Raw genomic sequence first — 19,138 nt, forward strand, 5'->3', positions numbered from 1 at the left:
CACTCAAAAATAAATAGTATGTATAGGCAACCCAGTGATAATTTAACTTTGTTTCTGTCTGGTAGTCCAGTCAAGAATGATTATGCAGTGGATCTCATTTAGCCCTTTCCCTGCCAGCCGATTTTTCAAGAAGGGGACTGCCAGGTGCCAGCCTCCTCCCTAAGTGAAATGATTATTTCCACAAACAATATTGGCATGGGATTTTGATGTCCGGCCATCACTACCATGATTTTTACTCCACCGTCTTGAGTATATGACTGTCTATCCACTGTTTCTTCCTTCATGTCTCTCTTACTCTTCACATGAGTAAAACAGAACTCACCCTCTTTCCACACACCATCTCTCTCTGCCCCCCTATTGTAATTACTGTAAATACACAACACCCCAATAAAACCAAAAACCAGGCAAATAAAGCGATCAATGCATATATATATATATATATATATATATATATATATATATATATATATATATATAATATGTGTGTGTGTGTGTGTGTGTGTGTGTGTGTATATATATATCTTGAACCCGACCCTTTTTCATACATGATGCTACTAAATGCTTGTATATGCTCTCTTTGTTTCCTGATGGAACTAAGGGACTGCACACCTAGATTTGGAATTATTTTGCTAGAGGAATATTTGACAAATGAGAAGAGGAAGTTCAGCATTAGCTTAAACACTCTAGATACCAAACAGTGTTGTCCTAATGTAACATACACTTAAAGAGTAACAAGAGCTTAAAAATTCAAAAAATTCATGTACAGCTCCATGTCTGTGCTGCCTGCCAGGCAGGGCCGGCCCGCTCATGAGGCGGGGTGAAACATTTGCCTCAGGCGGCAGATCTGGGGGGGCGGCACCCGCCTGTCCATGGACGCTGGGGGCCGCCTGCTGAGCTAGAGGGGTAGCAGGCAGAAAGGGGGTATTGGGCCTAGCGGCGGAGAGGGGTCCCTCGCCTGGGTCCCCCGATCTGCGCTCCTCCTCCAGCGTTAAGTACAAGCCTGCATATGATGAAGAGGCAACGGGCGGGGGAATCACTCACCTCTTCCGCGTTCCATCGCGTGCTCCACTGACGTCACTTCCGGCAACGCCGCCCACTGCATTGTAAGTGGACGGCCTTGCAGGAAGTGACGTCAGTGGAGTGCACGATGGAACGCGGAAACTCTGCCCAGTTGGTCACCGAGTGACTGGGATTAATATTCAAAAAAGTGGGTGGAGCCTACAAAAGCTAATCAAAATTCACCTAATGATTTTCAAGGGGAATACAGAACGACCTGCCGATACGAACGGCATGGATTCTGTGTTTCCATAGGAACAAGTCAAAAAAAAATTCAAATTGGACTTGTAGTTTTTGAGAAAATCAATTTTAAAAAATTCAATAAGATTTGTTTCATTTCAATGCAAATTATTGATGTCAAAGACCACAAAGCTCACAAACTAGGTAATTGAGCAATTGAGTGTTAGGGTTAGAAAAAGTGGTGAGAGCCAACACCAGCCAAATACATACCCGGGCAACGCCGGGTCATCAGCTAGTTAGCCTATATATAAAATGAACCATGTTAGCCCTTATATAAAATGCAGCATGTTAGCCCATATAGAAAATGCAGCATGTTAGCCCATATAGAGAATGTAGCACGTAAGCCCATGTAAAAAGTGCAGTCCATATATAAAATGCAGCACATTAGCCTATATAGAAAATAAGTAGGTTAGCCCAAAAATACAATGAGCACGTTAGCCCATATAGAAAATGCAGCCCATATAGAAAAAGAAGCATGTTAGCTCTTATATAAAATGCAGCATCGTAAACCATGTACAAAATGCAGCACATTAGCCCACATAGAAAATGCAGCATCTTGAACCATACATAAAATGCAGCATGCTAGCCCATATACAAATTACAGCACGCTAGCCCATATGCAAAATACAGCACGTTAGCCCAAAATGCAGCCCATATATAAAATTAGCCCTGATATAAAATGCAGCATCTTAGCCAATATACAAAATGGATCATATTGGTCCATATATTAAAATGCAGCATGTTAGCCAATATACAAAATGCAGCATGTTAGCCAATATACAAAATGCAGCATGTTAGCCCATATGAAAAAATAAGCACGTTAGCTCTGATATATGAAAAAGGCAGCACGTTACCTCTGATATGAAATGCAGCATTTTAGCCAATATACAAAATGCAGCATGTTAGCACATATACAAAATGTAGCATATTGGTCCATATATAAAATGCAGCACGTTAGCCAATATACAAAATGCAGCACATTGCACGTTAAACCATATGGAAAAGCAGCATTTTAGACCATATACAAAATGCAGCAACGTTAGTCCTGAAATAAAATGCAGCATTTTAACCAATAAACAAAATGCAGCATATTGACCCATATATAAAATGCAGCACATTAGCCAATATACAAAATGCAGCACGTTAGACCGTATGGAAAATGCAGCACTTTATCCCATATGGAAAATGCAGCAATGTTACATGTGGCACTTGCACCACGGTTTCCAAATTGAAAGTTTCAGGACGGAGGGGTGGAGCACAGCACCACAGCAGCAAATAGCAGGAGCATGTCAGGAGCATCACATCTCTGGCACCCAACACAGAAAGCAGCAAGAAGGCATGACAGCCAGGTGGACTGGTACAGATGTGGGGGCGGAGCTAATCGTGTGGTCGTTGTGTTATAGCTGCATTTTCTAGTGCATCGGTGCAGCCGGCCCAGGGTGAAATGTCCCCCCTTTGCTAGCTGTACACTTCAGGGGGACCACCATGGGTCTCCATGAGGCTCGCAGCACCCCCCCTAATCGCCGGAAAAGAGAATAGGGCACCATAGCATCCACTATGGCTCCTATTGTGATTCCTATGCCACTTGTGCTAGAGGAGGGAGAACTCAGTGTGAGTGCTGGGGAGAGGTAGAGGTCAGGATGGGTGCTGGGAGAGGTCAGTGTGGGTGTCAGGGAAGGGAGAGGTCAGTGTGTGTGTGTATGGGGGGGGGGGGGGAAGTGGATGAGGGAGAAGTTACTGTGGGTGCCGGGGTTGGGGGGTGTCAGTGTGTGTGATTGTGGGAAGGAGAGGTCAGTGTGTGTGTGTATGGGGTGGGGGGGTGTCAGTGTGTGTGATTGAGTGAGGGAGAGGTCAGTGTGTGTATGGGGGGGGGGGGGGTGGATGAGGGAGAAGTTACTGTGGGTGCCGGGGGTGGGGGGGGTCAGTGTGTGTGATTGGGCGAGGGAGAGGTCAGTGTGTGTGTGTATGGGGGGAGGAGTGGATGAGGGAGAAGTTACTGTGGGTGCCGGGGGTGGGGGGGTGTCAGTGTGTGTGATTGGGGGAGGGAGAGGTCACTGTGTGTGTGTATGGGGGGGGGGGAGTGGATGAGGGAGAAGTTACTGTGGGTGCCGGGGTGGGGGGTGTCAGTGTGTGTGATTAGGGGAGGGTGAGGTCAGTGTGTGTGTGTATGGGGGGGGGAGTGGATGAGGGAGAAGTTACTCTGGGTGCCGGGGGTGGGGGGGTGTCAGTGTGTGTGATTGGGGGAGGGAGAGGTCAGTGTGTGTGTGTATGGGGTCGGGGGGGGGGGGGGGGGGAAGTGGATGAGGGAGAAGTTACTGTGGGTGCCAGGGTGGGGGGTGTCAGTGTGTGTGATTAGGGGAGGGAGAGGTCACTGTGTGTGTGTATGGGGGGGGGGGAGTGGATGAGGGAGAAGTTACTGTGGGTGCCGGGGTGGGGGGTGTCAGTGTGTGTGATTAGGGGAGGGTGAGGTCAGTGTGTGTGTGTATGGGGGGGGGAAGTGGATGAGGGAGAAGTTACTGTGGGTGCCGGGGGTGGGGGGGGTGTCAGTGTGTGTGATTGGGGGAGGGAGAGGTCAGTGTGTGTGTGTATGGGGGGGGGGAGTGGATGAGGGAGAAGTTACTGTGGGTGTCGGGGTGTCAGTGTGTGTGATTGGGGAGGAAGAGGTCAGTGTGTGTGTGTGTGTGTATGGGGGGGGGGAGTGGATGAGGGAGAGGTTACTGTGGGTGCCGGGGGTGGGGGGCGTCAGTGTGTGTGATTGGGGGAGGGAGAGGTCAGTGTGTGTGTGTATGGGGGGGGGAGTGGATGAGGGAGAAGTTACTGTGGGTGCCGGGGGTGGGGGGGGTGTCAGTGTGTGTGATTGGGGGAGGGAGAGGTCAGTGTGTGTGTGTATGGTGGGGGGAAGTGGATGAGGGAGAAGTTACTGTGGGTGCTGGGGGGTGTCAGTGTGTGTGATTGGTGGAGGGAGAGGTCAGTGTGTGTGTGTATGGGGGGGAGGAAAGTGGATGAGGGAGAAGTTACTGTGGGTGCTGGGGGGTGTCAGTGTGTGTGATTGGGGGAGGGAGAGGTCAGTGTGTGTGGGAGGGGGTGCATGAGGGAGAAGTTACTGTGGGTGCCGGGGGGAGTGGTCAGTGTGTGTGATTGGGCGAGTGAGAGGTCAGTGTGTGTGTGTATGGGGGGAGGAGTGGATGAGGGAGAAGTTACTGTGGGTGCCGGGGGTGGGGGGATGTCAGTGTGTGTGATTGGGGGAGGGAGAGGTCACTGTGTGTATGGGGGGGGGGAAGTGGATGAGGGAGAAGTTACTGTGGGTGCCGGGGTGGGGGGTGTCAGTGTGTGTGATTAGGGGAGGGAGAGGTCAGTGTGTGTGTGTGTATGGGGGGGGGGGGAGTGGATGAGGGAGAAGTTACTCTGGGTGCCGGGGGTGGGGGGGTGTTAGTGTGTGTGATTGGGGGAGGGAGAGGTCAGTGTGTGTGTGTGTGTATGGGGGGGGGGAGTGGATGAGGGAGAAGTTACTGTGGGTGCCGGGGGTGGGGGGGTGTCAGTGTGTGTGATTGGGGGAGGGAGAGGTCAGTGTGTGTGTGTATGGGGGGGGGGGGAGTGGATGAGGGAGAAGTTACTATGGGTGCCGGGGGTGGGGGGGTGTCAGTGTGTGTGTTTGGGGAGGAAGAGGTCAGTGTGTGTGTGTGTATGGGGGGGGGAGTGGATGAGGGAGAGGTTAATGTGGGTGCCGGGGGTGGGGGGCGTCAGTGTGTGTGATTGGGGGAGGGAGAGGTCAGTGTGTGTGTGTATGGGGGGGGGGGAAGTGGATGAGGGAGAAGTTACTGTGGGTGCCGGGGTGGGGGGGTGTCAGTGTGTGTGATTGGGGGAGGGAGAGGTCAGTGTGTGTGTGTATGGGGGGGAAGAGTGGATGAGGGAGAAGTTACGGTAGGTGCCAGGGGTGGGGAGGCGTGTCAGTGTGTGTGATTGGGGGAGGGAGAGGTCAGTGTGTGTGTGTATGGGGGGGGGGGAGTGGATGAGGTAGAAGTTACTGTGGGTGCCGGGGGTGTCAGTGTGTGTGATTGGGGGAGGGAGAGGTCAGTGTGTGTGTGTATGGGGGGGGGGAGTGGATGAGGGAGAAGTTACTGTGGGTGCTGGGGGTTGTCAGTGTGTGTGATTGGGTGATTGGGGAGGGAGAGGTCAGTGTGTGTGTGTATGGGGGGGGGGGGGAGTGGATGAGGGAGAAGTTACTGTGGGTGCCGGGGTGGGGGGTGTCAGTGTGTGTGATTAGGGGAGGGTGAGGTCAGTGTGTGTGTGTATGGGGGGGGAAGTGGATGAGGGAGAAGTTACTGTGGGTGCCGGGGGTGGGGGGGGGGGGTGTCAGTGTGTGTGATTGGGGGAGGGAGAGGTCAGTGTGTGTGTGTATGGGGGGGGGGGAGTGGATGAGGGAGAAGTTACTGTGGGTGCTGGGGGTTGTCAGTGTGTGTGATTGGGTGATTGGGGAGGGAGAGGTCAGTGTGTGTGTGTATGGGGGGGGGGGGGAGTGGATGAGGGAGAAGTTACTGTGGGTGCCGGGGTGGGGGGTGTCAGTGTGTGTGATTAGGGGAGGGAGAGGTCAGTGTGTGTGTGTATGGGGGGGGGGAGTGGATGAGGGAGAAGTTACTGTGGGTGTCGGGGTGTCAGTGTGTGTGATTGGGGAGGAAGAGGTCAGTGTGTGTGTGTGTATGGGGGGGGGGGAGTGGAGGAGGGAGAGGTTACTGTGGGTGCCGGGGGTGGGGGGCGTCAGTGTGTGTGATTGGGGGAGGGAGAGGTCAGTGTGTGTGTGTATGGGGGGGGGGGAGTGGATGAGGGAGAAGTTACTGTGGGTGCCGGGGGTGGGGGGGGTGTCAGTGTGTGTGATTGGGGGAGGGAGAGGTCAGTGTGTGTGTGTATGGTGGGGGGAAGTGGATGAGGGAGAAGTTACTGTGGGTGCTGGGGGGTGTCAGTGTGTGTGATTGGTGGAGGGAGAGGTCAGTGTGTGTGTGTATGGGGGGGAGGAAAGTGGATGAGGGAGAAGTTACTGTGGGTGCTGGGGGGTGTCAGTGTGTGTGATTGGGGGAGGGAGAGGTCAGTGTGTGTGGGAGGGGGTGCATGAGGGAGAAGTTACTGTGGGTGCCGGGGGGAGTGGTCAGTGTGTGTGATTGGGCGAGTGAGAGGTCAGTGTGTGTGTGTATGGGGGGAGGAGTGGATGAGGGAGAAGTTACTGTGGGTGCCGGGGGTGGGGGGATGTCAGTGTGTGTGATTGGGGGAGGGAGAGGTCACTGTGTGTATGGGGGGGGGGGGGAAGTGGATGAGGGAGAAGTTACTGTGGGTGCCGGGGTGGGGGGTGTCAGTGTGTGTGATTAGGGGAGGGAGAGGTCAGTGTGTGTGTGTATGGGGGGGGGGGGAGTGGATGAGGGAGAAGTTACTCTGGGTGCCGGGGGTGGGGGGGTGTTAGTGTGTGTGATTGGGGGAGGGAGAGGTCAGTGTGTGTGTGTGTGTATGGGGGGGGGGAGTGGATGAGGGAGAAGTTACTGTGGGTGCCGGGGGTGGGGGGATGTCAGTGTGTGTGATTGGGGGAGGGAGAGGTCACTGTGTGTATGGGGGGGGGGGGAAGTGGATGAGGGAGAAGTTACTGTGGGTGCCGGGGTGGGGGGTGTCAGTGTGTGTGATTAGGGGAGGGAGAGGTCAGTGTGTGTGTGTGTATGGGGGGGGGGGGAGTGGATGAGGGAGAAGTTACTCTGGGTGCCGGGGGTGGGGGGGTGTTAGTGTGTGTGATTGGGGGAGGGAGAGGTCAGTGTGTGTGTGTGTGTATGGGGGGGGGAGTGGATGAGGGAGAAGTTACTGTGGGTGCCGGGGGTGGGGGGGTGTCAGTGTGTGTGATTGGGGGAGGGAGAGGTCAGTGTGTGTGTGTATGGGGGGGGGGGGGGAGTGGATGAGGGAGAAGTTACTGTGGGTGCCGGGGGTGGGGGGGTGTCAGTGTGTGTGTTTGGGGAGGAAGAGGTCAGTGTGTGTGTGTGTATGGGGGGGGGGGGAGTGGATGAGGGAGAGGTTAATGTGGGTGCCGGGGGTGGGGGGCGTCAGTGTGTGTGATTGGGGGAGGGAGAGGTCAGTGTGTGTGTGTATGGGGGGGGGGGAAGTGGATGAGGGAGAAGTTACTGTGGGTGCCGGGGGTGGGGGGGTGTCAGTGTGTGTGATTGGGGGAGGGAGAGGTCAGTGTGTGTGTGTATGGGGGGGAAGAGTGGATGAGGGAGAAGTTACGGTAGGTGCCAGGGGTGGGGAGGCGTGTCAGTGTGTGTGATTGGGGGAGGGAGAGGTCAGTGTGTGTGTGTATGGGGGGGGGGGGGAGTGGATGAGGTAGAAGTTACTGTGGGTGCCGGGGGTGTCAGTGTGTGTGATTGGGGGAGGGAGAGGTCAGTGTGTGTGTGTATGGGGGGGGGGGAGTGGATGAGGGAGAAGTTACTGTGGGTGCTGGGGGTTGTCAGTGTGTGTGATTGGGTGATTGGGGAGGGAGAGGTCAGTGTGTGTGTGTATGGGGGGGGGGGGGGGGGGGGAGTGGATGAGGGAGAAGTTACTGTGGGTGCCGGGGTGGGGGGTGTCAGTGTGTGTGATTAGGGGAGGGTGAGGTCAGTGTGTGTGTGTATGGGGGGGGAAGTGGATGAGGGAGAAGTTACTGTGGGTGCCGGGGGTGGGGGGGGGGGGGTGTCAGTGTGTGTGATTGGGGGAGGGAGAGGTCAGTGTGTGTGTGTATGGGGGGGGGGGGGGGAGTGGATGAGGGAGAAGTTACTGTGGGTGCTGGGGGTTGTCAGTGTGTGTGATTGGGTGATTGGGGAGGGAGAGGTCAGTGTGTGTGTGTATGGGGGGGGGGGGGGAGTGGATGAGGGAGAAGTTACTGTGGGTGCCGGGGTGGGGGGTGTCAGTGTGTGTGATTAGGGGAGGGAGAGGTCAGTGTGTGTGTGTATGGGGGGGGGGAGTGGATGAGGGAGAAGTTACTGTGGGTGTCGGGGTGTCAGTGTGTGTGATTGGGGAGGAAGAGGTCAGTGTGTGTGTGTGTATGGGGGGGGGGGGAGTGGAGGAGGGAGAGGTTACTGTGGGTGCCGGGGGTGGGGGGCGTCAGTGTGTGTGATTGGGGGAGGGAGAGGTCAGTGTGTGTGTGTATGGGGGGGGGGGGAGTGGATGAGGGAGAAGTTACTGTGGGTGCCGGGGGTGGGGGGGGGTGTCAGTGTGTGTGATTGGGGGAGGGAGAGGTCAGTGTGTGTGTGTATGGTGGGGGGAAGTGGATGAGGGAGAAGTTACTGTGGGTGCTGGGGGGTGTCAGTGTGTGTGATTGGTGGAGGGAGAGGTCAGTGTGTGTGTGTATGGGGGGGAGGAAAGTGGATGAGGGAGAAGTTACTGTGGGTGCTGGGGGGTGTCAGTGTGTGTGATTGGGGGAGGGAGAGGTCAGTGTGTGTGGGAGGGGGTGCATGAGGGAGAAGTTACTGTGGGTGCCGGGGGGAGTGGTCAGTGTGTGTGATTGGGCGAGTGAGAGGTCAGTGTGTGTGTGTATGGGGGGGAGGAGTGGATGAGGGAGAAGTTACTGTGGGTGCCGGGGGTGGGGGGATGTCAGTGTGTGTGATTGGGGGAGGGAGAGGTCACTGTGTGTATGGGGGGGGGGGGAAGTGGATGAGGGAGAAGTTACTGTGGGTGCCGGGGTGGGGGGTGTCAGTGTGTGTGATTAGGGGAGGGAGAGGTCAGTGTGTGTGTGTATGGGGGGGGGGGGGGAGTGGATGAGGGAGAAGTTACTCTGGGTGCCGGGGGTGGGGGGGTGTTAGTGTGTGTGATTGGGGGAGGGAGAGGTCAGTGTGTGTGTGTGTGTATGGGGGGGGGAGTGGATGAGGGAGAAGTTACTGTGGGTGCCGGGGGTGGGGGGGGTGTCAGTGTGTGTGATTGGGGGAGGGAGAGGTCAGTGTGTGTGTGTATGGGGGGGGGGGAGTGGATGAGGGAGAAGTTACTGTGGGTGCCGGGGGTGGGGGGTGTCAGTGTGTGTGTTTGGGGAGGAAGAGGTCAGTGTGTGTGTGTGTGTGTATGGGGGGGGGGAGTGGATGAGGGAGAGGTTAATGTGGGTGCCGGGGGTGGGGGGCATCAGTGTGTGTGATTGGGGGAGGGAGAGGTCAGTGTGTGTGTGTATGGGGGGGGGGGGGGAGTGGATGAGGGAGAAGTTACTGTGGGTGCCGGGGGTGGGGGGGTGTCAGTGTGTGTGATTGGGGGAGGGAGAGGTCAGTGTGTGTGTGTATGGGGGGGGAAGAGTGGATGAGGGAGAAGTTACGGTAGGTGCCAGGGGTGGGGGGGCGTGTCAGTGTGTGTGATTGGGGGAGGGAGAGGTCAGTGTGTGTGTGTATGGGGGGGGGGGAGTGGATGAGGTAGAAGTTACTGTGGGTGCCGGGGGTGTCAGTGTGTGTGATTGGGGGAGGGAGAGGTCAGTGTGTGTGTGTATGGGGGGGGGGGGGGAGTGGATGAGGGAGAAGTTACTGTGGGTGCTGGGGGTTGTCAGTGTGTGTGATTGGGTGATTGGGGAGGGAGAGGTCAGTGTGTGTGTGTATGGGGGGGGGGGGAGTGGATGAGGGAGAAGTTACTGTGGGTGCTGGGGGTTGTCAGTGTGTGTGATTGGGTGATTGGGGAGGGAGAGGTCAGTGTGTGTGTGTGTGTGTGTGTGTGTATGGGGGGGGGGGAGTGGATGAGGGAGAAGTTACTGTGGGTGCTGGCGGGGTGTCAGTGTGTGCGATTGGGGGAGGGAGAGGTCAGTGTGTGTGTGTGTGTATGGGGGGGGGGGGGGGAGTGGATGAGGGAGAAGTTACTGTGGGTGCCGGGGGTGGGGGGGGGTGTCAGTGTGTGTGATTGGGGGAGGGAGATGTCAGTGTGTGTGTGTGTGTATGGGGGGGGGGGGAGTGGATGAGGTAGAAGTTACTGTGGGTGTCGGGGGTGTCAGTGTGTGTGATTGGGGGAGGGAGAGGTCAGTGTGTGTGTGTATGGGGGGGGGGGGGGAGAAGTGGATGAGGGAGAAGTTACTGTGGGTGCCGGGGGTGTCAGTGTGTGTGATTGGGGGAGAGAGAAGTCAGTGTGTGTGTGTATGGGGGGGGGAGTGGATGAGGGAGAAGTTACTGTGGGTGCTGGGGGTGTCAGTGTGTGTGATTGGGTGATTGGGGAGGGAGATGTCAGTGTGTGTGTGTATGGTGGGGGCGGGGGGGGGGGGGGGAAGTGGATGAGGTAGAAGTTACTGTGGGTGCCGGGGGTGTCACTGTGTGTGATTGGGTGATTGGGGAGGGAGATGTCAGTGTGTGTGTGTGTGTGTGGGGGGGGGGGGGTGCATGAGGGGGAAGTTACTGTGGGTGCTGGGGGTGTCAGTGTGTGTGATTGGGTGATTGGGGAGGGAGATGTCAGTGTGTGTGTGTGTGTGGGGGGGGGGGGGGGGTGCATGAGGGAGAAGTTACTGTGGGTGCTGGGGGTGTCACTGTGTGTGATTGGGTGATTGGGGAGGGAGATGTCAGTGTGTGTGTGTGGGGGGGGGGGGGGGGGGGGTGCATGAGGGAGAAGTTACTGTGGGTGCCGGGGGGAATGGTCAGTGTGGGTAATTGGGGGAGGGAGATGTCAATGTGGGTGTGTGGATGAGGGAGAAGTTACTGTGGGTGCTGGGGGGAGGGTCAGTGTGGGTGACTGCTGTGTGTGTGTGTGTGTGTGGGGGGGGGGGGGGGGATCAGTGAGGGTGCTGTTATCGGGGATGCACATTCTCACCTGCTCCCAAATTCCTGTCAGGGCTGCCTCTCCAAAGTGTCCTGGATGGGGGCGGAGCTTCTCGCGACTGGGGGCGGAGCTTCTCGCGACTGGGGGCGTGGCTTCTTGCGGACAACAGGGGACCTTTATTGTACATAATCAAAGGCATGTGTGGTGTGGGGAACGGAGGGTGGTCCCAGAGCCCCTCCCCTCTGCACGTGACCCTCTACGGCGAGTCACAGCAACAGTTCCGACAGCTCAGGGGTCACGTGACAGGCTCTGTGCTTTTTCGGTCACACTTTACTCCTCATAGCTCCTCATCACCGCCCCCTGGAGGCCCCGAATAGCATTACAGGTGTCTGCCAGAGACCCCTCCTCCACCCCCAGTAACGAACTCGCCTCTCAGCCCCGCAATCTGCTCCCAAACAGCTGTTTCCCCGCCGCTAGCGCTGTGACCGCCAGGGGGCGCCCATGGATCGGGGGATTTCCATATGAAAGCGGCGGCATTCCTCCGGGATTCCTGTTCGGGTCTTCTGGGGGGAGTCCGGAGATGGAGACATGCGGGTGGTCCCGGGTTTGGGGGTCGCCGATCGCCTGAAAACCCCGCGAAAAGGCGGGAGAAGAAGCACAAGTCTGGCTCAGCGGCGCGCGGGGGCTGTGTCTGTTCTCAACGTGGTCCGCTATGTGCCTGCTGTATAAGAAAGCTCCGCTGCGGGAGGGAGGCACTCGCCTGGAGACCGCTGAGCCGAGCGGGGCGCCTCTGCCGCTGATCGCAGCTCCGATGCCACAACCGAAGACGGAAGGAATGTATTAGTAATTATTGTTTTTTTTTTAATTATTTAAACAATATTCATAGAGTCACCTAAGGATTTCAATACAGCAATTATGGTAATGAAGCGGTATGGCAATGAAGCTGTATATATATATAGTAGCCAGAGAAAAAAATGTAAACTGATATATCAAATGATATCAGAAATTATGGCTATATATACCTGTCAAATAGCTAAAAAATATCAGAGTCACATATATACTTTTTTTTGCTTCAATGTTTTATTGAAAATGTATGCAAAGTCATTATATACAAAAAAGCCAACAAACCTCACACAGGGAGCATTACATTAGTGTGAATTATTAAAAGAAGTAAATATAATCACATCCCTAGTACAGAATAGATGATCAATTATATGCATACAGTCCTGACATGCTGTAAATTGTCTTTCAAGATGAAAACTGTTACAGCTGGTTTTTTCCCACCTGATGACCTCACAATACTCAGCTGGGTACACATAAATGATGCTTGGATTACTTGATGACCTCACAATACTCAGATGTGTATAGATAGAGGAAGCTGGGATTACCTGATGACCTCACAATGCTCAGATGGGTATAGAGGAAGCTGGGATTACCTGATGACCTCACAATGCTCAGATGGGTATAGAGGATGCTGGGATTACCTGATGACCTCACAATGCTCAGATGGGTATAGAGGATGCTGGGATTACCTGATGACCTCACAATGCTCAGATGGGTATAGAGGATGCTGGGATTACCTGATGACCTCACAATGCTCAGATGGGTATAGAGGATGCTGGGATTACCTGATGACCTCACAATACTCAGCTGGGTATAGAGGATGCTGGGATTACCTGATGACCTCACAGTACTCAGCTGGTTATACACAGAGGATGCATATAGGAAGAATAAGTATATGGAATAGAGAACACACAAGCTAGGTGCACACTTAGCAGAAACGCTATCATTGCAGAACAAACGCTGCGCTTTTGTCGCTAATGGAAGTCGATGAATCGCAGGAAAAAAGTCATATAAAACGCATATGCGTTTTCAAACATGCGTTTTTCAAATGCAGGTTTTGTTGCATAATATTCAAAAACGCACACAATAAAAGTCAATGCGGTTTTTATGTGTTTTCCAAGCGTTTTATATGCGTTTTTATTTTTAAAAAAATTCTGATGTATTTCCACTTCCTGGTGGTTAGCTAGTGATTAGCATAAAACGCAATTGAAAAGCGCATACAAAACGCATATGGGTTTTGTATATGTGAAACACAAACGCATAAAAACGCACACAAAACGCTTGAAAAACGGATCTGCAAGGAAAAAACGCAAACGTACTAAAAATGCACACAAAAAACCCCACACATAACAGAAAATGCAACCTTTCCCGCTCTGTTATGTGTGCACTCAGCCTCAGTCAGTTTTAAGCACTGAAGGGGCCCATAAACTGAGGCGATTAGCGGCCAATTGATCGATCGATCGATTTGCGGACGATTTCGATGGATTTCAATCGATCTGACATGCTGGAAAATCTAGGTCGATCTGTTGAGATTGCTTATTTTGCATGGGACCTAATAGAAATCTGATGGCAAAAAAAATGCCATCAGATCGATTTTCAATAGATTTCATACTGAAATCTATTGGAAATCTGTTCCTAGTAAAAAATGTTCCTAAACACATCAGATAGATCAGAAATCTATCTGATGATCTATCTGCTGCTAATCTAATGAGTGTATGGCCAACTTAAGTATGAGCTGAGTGTAAAGGTGGCCATACACTGGTCGATGTGCCATTAGATCGACCAGCTGACAGATCCCTATCTGATCGAATCTGATCAGAGAGGGATCGTATGGCTGCCTTTACTGCAAACAGATTGTGAATCGATTTCAGCCTGAAACCGATTCACCATCTGCTGAGCTGCTCCTGCCGCCTGTCCCCCCGTATACATTACCTGAAGCTGGCTCCCGGGCATCTTCTCCGCATTGCACGGCTCTGTTCCGGCTCCATCCCGGCGCTTCCTGTGTTACTCCGTGACCAGGAAGTTTAAATAGAGCGCCCTCTATTTGAACTTCCTGGTCACTGCAATGACACAGGAAGCGCCGGGATGGATGGAGCCGGAACAGAGCCGTGCAGCGCGAAGAAGACGCCCGGGAGCCAGCTTCAGGTAATGTATACCTGATCGGATCGGCCACCGCTAGCGACACGCACTTTACCCGCGGGCGATCGAGGGTAATTTCCCGCACGGCGCGATCGACGGACCTATCCGATTTTGGGAGGAAATCGGATCGGCGGCTGCGTTTACCGCGAACGATTGGCAGCAGATTCGATCCCAGGATCGAATCTGCTGTCGAAACGGCCGCGAATCGAGCCAGTGTATGGCCTGCTTAAAGGTGGCCATACACTTATAGATTTGCAGCAGATTTGACCATCGGATAGATTTCTTGCAGATGCCTGTCAAGTCCAATCTGACAGGAATCTATCTGATGTGTGCCACACACTAGGAACAGATTTCCAATAGATTTCAGAATGAATCATTATTTTTGTGATCTGTACACAGAAACTATGGTAATTAGTAGCCAAATAGAAAGTTATATAAACAGATCACAAATATAATGATTTGATGATCTGAAAACTACTAACACCAAGCGGGCCAATCATGGCAAAACGATGGAACGTTTGACATGTTTAGTACAAGAACAAGAGTTCGGGTTCCAGAATATCTGGGGCTACTGGGATATCAGCTATGAACCCACCTAACGGAGTAGGCATGAGCTACCACTAGAATGAAGGACTAGTTTCTTAAGCCTGGTAAACACTTTCAATTATGATTGGCCAATAACTGACCAATTATACCACCTATGGCTAGGTCCACACTTGTCTGTTCAGGATCAAATCCGTTTTAAACGGATCTGATTTTTTTTTCTAAACAAAATGGAGGCTAAGGTGTAGCCACAGGGGATGTTTCCAGTCTGTGGAAATGTCAGCGGGGTGGTGGGTTGTCGTCCCCCCCCCCCCCCCACCCACACCTGGGTCCCCCGCTCTCCCTCCAGCTAGTTTCAAAAATTGAAATCATTTAAAATGAATCTAATGTAGCAAGCGGCATGCAGGGAACTTACCAGGGCTGTGGAGTCGGAGTCGAGGAGTCGGGGCAATTTTGGGGAGTCGGAGTTGGAGTCGGAGTTGTGGTTTCATAAACTGAGGAGTCGGAGTCGGATGATTTTTGTAGAAAATCCACAGCCCTGTTAAGTATTAGACTAAGGAGTCGAGGAGTCGGGGCCATTTTGGGTACCCGGAGTCGGAGTTGGTGTCGTGTTTTCATAAACTGAGGAGTCAAGATTTTTGTACCGACTCCACAGCCCTGGAACATACTTCCTTGCGTTCCACCGCTGCCGCATCACTTCCTGTAATGCCGTCCTCTGTTATTCCTTGGACGGCATTACAGGAAGTGAAGCGGCAGCGGTGGGATGCAAGGAAGTAAGTTCCGTGCTCGGGCTTGCTACATATACATTTTTTAAACTAGCTGGCAGTGGTGCTCAGCAGAGCTCGAATATTCGAGTAGTTCGAATATTCGAGCTCTTTTTCAGCTATTCGAGCTCGGTATTCGAGCTCCGAATAGCTGGAGCTATTCGAATGGGCTATCCGAGTACACTCGAATAGCCCATTCACTATTCGAGCTATTCGAGCCACCCGGCGCTATTCGAGCTCGGTACCGAGCTCGAATAGCGTCATAGCCCAGATTGATGTCCTTAGAGCCAATCAGAGGGCTCCCAGGCCCTCTGACGGCAGCCAATCACAGAGGGGGACCCTGGCCAGCCCCTACCCTATAAATAGCGGCCGCCATGTTCCGTTTCTCCATGCTTGCCTGAGACTTGTACAGAGAGAGAGTTGCTCCTTTGTGCTTTGGCTTAGCAAGTGCTCTATTGTGGTCATTTACCTAGCGTTTTTGCTCACCTACACCTGCCATATACACCTATATTGTTGTTAGTTAGATAGACATTGTATTTTAGTTAGTAGCTTGTGTGTTACATTAGAGACAGGCAGCTGCTGCAAGCTTACAGGTTTAGGCCTCAGGGGGGCCTTGCCTCTGTGGGCAGCTGTCCTCTGTTTATTTCTCTCATATTCTATACCAGTATTTCTGCTGTCCTTTACTAATAGTATTGTAGTTATACTGTACTAGGAGTAGGACACTCACTGACTGTCACTGTTTATAGGCTACTAGCTAGCTCCTGCGTGTGTGCACTCACTCACTGTCTGTGTGTACACACACTCTATTTCCTTCTCATTACTGTTTGATTATTGTTAGTTGTACTTACTTACTACTTACTCTTACTGTACCCGTAGGGACACTCACTGTCACTGTTCATATAGGCTACTACTACCTCCTGCGTGTGCGCACTCACTGTCTGAGTGTACACACACAACACACACTCTATTTCCTTCTGATCGCTGATTGATTATTGTAATTAGTTAGTTCTACTTACTGTTACTACTTGTACTTACTCACTCTTACTGTACTAGGAGTCTAGGACACTGAGTCACTGTGTTCATAGGCTACTAGCTGCTGCGTGCGTGCACTCACTGTCTGAGTGTACACACACCCACACTCCATTTCCTTCTGATCGCTAATTGATTATTGTAATTAGTTAGTTCTTCTTACTGTTATTACTTACTCTTACTGTACTAGGAGTCTAGGACACTCAGTCACTGTGTTCATAGGCTACTAGCTCCTGCGTGCGTGCACTCACTGTCTGAGTGTACACACACCCACACTCCATTTCCTTCTGATCGCTAATTGATTATTGTAATTAGTTAGTTCTTCTTACTGTTACTACTTACTCTTACTGTACTAGGAGTCTAGGACACTCAGTCACTGTGTTCATAGGCTACTAGCTCCTGCGTGCGTGCACTCACTGTCTGAGTGTACACACACCCACACTCCATTTCCTTCTGATCGCTGATTGATTATTGTAATTATTTAGTTCTACTTACTGTTATTACTTACTCTTACTGTACTAGGAGTCTAGGACACTCAGTCACTGTGTTCATAGGCTACTAGCTCCTGCCTGCGTGCACTCACTGTCTGAGTGTACACACACCCACACTCCATTTCCTTCTGATCGCTGATTGATTATTGTAATTAGTTAGTTCTACTTACTGTTATTACTTACTCTTACTGTACTAGGAGTCTAGGACACTCAGTCACTGTGTTCATAGGCTACTAGCTCCTGCCTGCGTGCACTCACTGTCTGAGTGTACACACACCCACACTCCATTTCCTTCTGATCGCTGATTGATTATTGTAATTAGTTAGTTCTACTTACTGTTATTACTTACTCTTACTGTACTAGGAGTCTAGGACACTCAGTCACTGTGTTCATAGGCTACTAGCTCCTGCGTGCGTGCACTCACTGTCTGAGTGTACACACACCCACACTCCATTTCCTTCTGATCGCTGATTGATTATTGTAATTAGTTAGTTCTACTTACTGTTATTACTTACTCTTACTGTACTAGGAGTCTAGGACACTCAGTCACTGTGTTCATAGGCTACTAGCTCCTGCCTGCGTGCACTCACTGTCTGAGTGTACACACACCCACACTCCATTTCCTTCTGATCGCTGATTGATTATTGTAATTAGTTAGTTCTACTTACTGTTATTACTTACTCTTACTGTACTAGGAGTCTAGGACACTCAGTCACTGTGTTCATAGGCTACTAGCTCCTGCGTGCGTGCACTCACTGTCTGAGTGTACACACACCCACACTCCATTTCCTTCTGATCGCTGATTGATTATTGTAATTAGTTAGTTCTTCTTACTGCTACTACTTACTCTTACTGTACTAGGAGTCTAGGACACTTAGTCACTGTGTTCATAGGCTACTAGCTCCTGCCTGCGTGCACTCACTGTCTGAGTGTTCACACACTAAATTTACTTGTGATTACTACTGATTATTGTAACTGCTAGTTTTACTTCCTGACTGTTACTACTTACTTACTGTACTAGGGGACACTCACTCAGTCACCTCACCAACCAACCCACTCCATTAAAGTACCCCACTTTTCACCCGCCCTTTTAAAAAACTTTTGTCTATACGCCCAAAACATTGAAGATGTCTGGAAGTGGCAGCCAGCGCGGTTTGGGTAGGGGGAAGGGCAGCAAGGGAATCAGGAGGAGAGGGAGCAGCATTGTGGCAAGCCGCGGCCGCGGGCGCGCCACCATGCACAGTTCCGCAGCAGCAGCAGCAGCGTCAGTGGCTAACATTCCTCCCATAGCCACTGGCCGTGGACGCCTTGGGCGCCGCCCAGCAGGAGCATCTGCAACTCACGCTGCAGAGACACAGCAGCAGCAGCGTGTAGCACCTGCTCCGATTTTCCTCCAGCCGGGTCGGAAACGTCCCATTGAGGAAAAGGATGCAGACACTGTGGTGCAACTCATGACGGAGGATGAGCAGCCCGCCATCAGCTCTGCATCCGAGGCCTCCACCCTCACCACCACCACCACCACCACCCCTGTTCGCAGCAGCCGCCCAGCAGGGTCTGGGGAGGAGGCCAGTTCACCGTCAGTCGCCGACCTGTCATTCAGCACTCTTTTGACCCCAGGCATGATGAGTCAATTGTCTGCTGTTGTTGGCGATTTGGAGGAGGAGATGCTGATGGGCACTTTGGGGGATGAGGGATTGGACAGCAAGACTGTGGCGACAGTCAAGCAGCCCATCCATGCATCAGGAGAGGAGTTTGGGGGGTCATCATCCCAGCAGGACATGTTTGAGGAGGGGGAGGATGATGTTGATGACCCGGTGACAGACAGAGACTGGGTGCCACCACCTCCAGGGGATGTCGTCCTCAGCAGCTCGGAGGAGGAGGAGGATGCGCTTGTGGGCCTTGCAAGGAGGCGCATCATTGCAAGCATTGGCAGCGACCCACAGCCTGCTGGTGTCTCAGGCTCAGCAGCAGCAGCAGCAGCAGCAGCATCAGCCAGTACCACCACCAGCCGCACCCAAGCCCCCCCCCCAACCACCACAGGGAGACAGGCAGCAGCGCTTCCATGCCGTAGGGGGATGTTTCTGTCACCAATCTGGCGCTTTTTCACCATGCCCACTGTGTACAGCAAGTACGCCACTTGCAACCACTGTCAGCGGAAGTTGAGCAGAGGTGCAGACCCCTTAAAGTTCAGCACCAGCTCGCTGATCAACCACCTTGCGGCTAAACATTTCCACCAGCATGAGGAGTTCCAGAGGCTGAAGGCATCTGGTGCTGGCAGTGGCACCACACCCATCACTGCACAGCCTTCAGCAGCAGCAACAGCAG

The 19,138-nt window shown here is 52.7% G+C and overlaps 1 protein-coding gene across 6 annotated transcripts in view; it reads right to left on the reverse strand.

The window, feature by feature from the left end:
• OLFM3 (olfactomedin 3) overlaps window positions 1–11,434 on the reverse strand; it is a 407,311-nt gene extending 395,877 nt beyond the window's left edge. For all 6 annotated transcript variants that reach the window (XM_068240007.1, XM_068240009.1, XM_068240008.1 and 3 more), the window contains exon 1: window positions 11,056–11,434. The gene's annotated coding sequence lies outside the window, so the exon portion shown is untranslated. The remainder of the gene's footprint in view (window positions 1–11,055) is intronic.
• Between the last annotated feature and the right edge of the window lie 7,704 nt (window positions 11,435–19,138).

Source organism: Hyperolius riggenbachi, chromosome 6, assembly GCF_040937935.1.
Source record: "Hyperolius riggenbachi isolate aHypRig1 chromosome 6, aHypRig1.pri, whole genome shotgun sequence".
Taxonomy (NCBI): Eukaryota; Metazoa; Chordata; class Amphibia; order Anura; family Hyperoliidae; genus Hyperolius; species Hyperolius riggenbachi.